The sequence below is a fragment of the Papaver somniferum genome, chromosome 5 (assembly GCF_003573695.1).
Source record: "Papaver somniferum cultivar HN1 chromosome 5, ASM357369v1, whole genome shotgun sequence".
Lineage (NCBI taxonomy): Eukaryota > Viridiplantae > Streptophyta > Magnoliopsida > Ranunculales > Papaveraceae > Papaver > Papaver somniferum.
Window position 1 is genome coordinate 69988904 of NC_039362.1, and position 3219 is coordinate 69992122.

Below are 3219 nucleotides of genomic sequence, written 5' to 3' on the forward strand. Positions count from 1 at the left end.
GATGAACCAATTCTAAACTTGTTTACAAGTGTGGCAAATCGGTTCCAAGATTGTAAATATGAAAACGGATTTACAAAGTAACGATGTCGACATACTTTGAACATGTGCAGTAACTCCTATATTTTATTGTTCAAAGATATTCCTTAATAGGTAAAGGAGAATCCCGGGTCGAAATAAATTCAGAATCTTTTAATTACGGTTTTTAGTTTTGTATGATTTTAATTTCCAACAATTAAAATGCATATCTTTAGAAAATAAAAATTACTAGTGTGCATTTACTAGTTGGAGATTTTCTACTGAGATTTTGGTCAATATTTGGACAAAGCATTTCCAGGAATTATGAAAACCGATTTTGCCCTTATTGCATATCTTTGAGAATATTCGGTTTTGGAAATTCCTTAGTGTCCAAACTTCCTTGTCTATAAATACTGAAGTTTGCATTTCAAGAAAACTGTCCTAAGATCCAGCAAAACTACCTTGTCGTGTTTTTACTGGTGGAGGCGTCTATCCGGAGAGGAAAGTACCCTAATTAGGCAAAATCTCTTATGACCGCTCTTTTAAAGACTTCTGTGGGATCAAGAAGCTTTACGAATACTGTTGGTGGGAAAGTAGATGATTGCGGTGTTATTTTAGTTTTCGATTATTGATTTGATTGACTAGAGGTTGTTGAATCTTTGATTGCACCTAGTTCGTTTATTCTTGAGAACCTTCTCTTCTGATATAAGGCTCACTCAAACTAGATCAAAGATTTAACGTTTCTACGGATCTAAGTTTTCTAGATCCGTAAGATAGATTCATTGATTTTCCATTGTTAACAGACTCCGCTCTGTGCGACAAATCAATAAGGACTCAAGTTTGTTTTTGCAGGTTGTTACTTTGAAGATTAAATCGAAGATTGAAGACTTTGAATATTTGAAGAAGAAGTTGTTGTGAACCATTAAGAAGGTATACTAGATTTAGTCTTAAAGAGAATGACTGTTCTGCTAGGATATCTAGTATCAAATATCTATTGAGAACTTCGGTTCTGCTAGATATTATCAAAACAAGAATACTGCTGAAGCTGAGTAACTACGATTTTATTTTACTTAGTATTGTCTACACGGAGTTGCAGGTTTACTTTTTGTAGCGTCTTAATTCATTGAGTATTCAAAACTGGACTAGGTCCCGAGGTTTTTCCACAAGATTGTTGTTTTCCTCGTTAACAAAATTCTGGTGTGTGCTTTACTTTATTTCCGCATTATAATTGGTTTTATATTATAATTAAAGTAATTACACTTGTACGTTAACTAGAAACTTGATATTTATCTTATAAGGTTTTGGTTATCAAGTGAAAACTTTGTCGTAGTATTGTCTCGATTTCATATCCATAGGCGATCACACAAACTGTATTGGATTTCTCCACTTGACTTTGATATTCTCGTATTGTTAGTCCAGTCCGGACTAACCCTATTTCAAGTGGACACCGTGTTGAAATATTCCTTGAGTGATTGTTGCTCCAAGAGATTTATACACTGTAGATATTGGATAGGTTGTGATCAAATAAAAAGATTGTGGTGTATTTGGGTACCCTCGTCTTTTCAATTGGTATCAGAGCAGGCAAACACGAAAAGACCTAACAATCTATGTTTGGCGTGATCCAAGCTATAAGTTTTGAATCAAATGGTTGATTCAGTTAACGTACCGCCAGGGTTTGATGGCTCAAACTATCTATGGTGGAAAATGGCAATGCAATCATTTATTCAATCTCGTGACTTTAACACATGGGTTTTAGTTATCGATGGATATGAACACCCAAAAATTCTAGTCAATAACTCAACCACTGAGTTTAGACTAAAGGAATTAAAAGAGTTCAGTAATGAAGAAAATTGCTTTCGAAGCAACATTTCGATGGATTGAATGCCATTATTCATGCTTTAAATCGAGACCTTCATCATCATGTAACCAAGTGTAAAACATCAAAGGGGGCTTGGGATATTCTTAATGTCGTATTTGAAGGGAATGCCTCTGAAAAAGAAGCTAGGCTTCAAACCCTATCTTCTAAATGGGAAAACCTTCGTATGGATGAAGAAGATACCTTTGATGAGTTTGACCAAAAACTTTCTGAAATAGTGAATGCCTCTTACGCTTTAGGAAAAACTACTTCAGATAAGGATATTGTGTGTAAAACTCTAAGGTCTTTACCACCAAGATACTGTAAGAGCATTGCTCGGTCGAACTCGCAAGCGTTGCTATCTCAAGCTTGTTTATCAAATTTAGTTGTCAACACTATATGTCTTGATTTCTAGTCTACTTATATCTAAAGTCTCGGACTAGGATAGTTAAGTGTAGTTGAGCTCTAGAATCCACCGCGAATATCATATGAAGACGAAGAACTACTCAAGGAACCAGTAGAACTTCATCGACTAAAAGGTATGTGGAGACTTGAACTTATTTATCACTCAAAAGTCTATCTACTTTATATCCTACTCTTGATACAAAAGTTGTATAAGTATATACATTTCAATTATACACATTTGCTATTTCGAGCCGAGTTTAACTCGCCTATCTATTTTTCGAAATATGTGTTGGTAAGCTTTCACTTTATCCAAGTTCATCTTTACTCGTGACGAAAGTCATGTTGACATTTCAATATCTTGAAAACCGCTTTGATGAAAAATAGTTAGTGAAAAAAAACTATATAACATCGTCTAAGAATGTTTCAATGATTGAAGCGTAGAGTTGAGATTATGTAACCATCTTTGGATACAAGCATATATAGTGTGTTCGCACATTAGTGTATAAATCCATGAACCGTGAACCAAGTGTATGCATATGTGTATATACGAAATTGGTGAAGGAGACAGGTTAAGTATGTGTACCCGTACACATACTGGCGGAAGTTCACGTCCGTGAATATCTGTTGAGTTTGGGAATTGACAAACTCTTAACCAGTCACCTTAAGTATGCGTACCCGTATGCATACTGACGAAAGTTTTCTACCCGTGAATTTCTACTGAGGTTGGAAACCAAAACCAACTCAAATCTGGTTGCTTAGGTACGCATACCCGTACGCATACTTAAGCTGGTTACTTTATCAAATCGGTCAGTTCATGAACTTAAACATTTAAATTATAAGGAATGCAATCTTTGCAAACCGTGGATATAATGTTCATGAATCGATTCAAGTGAATCAAACCGATTTTGTTTCAATTGTGCCTTTAAAAGATTTAAGCAATTGAA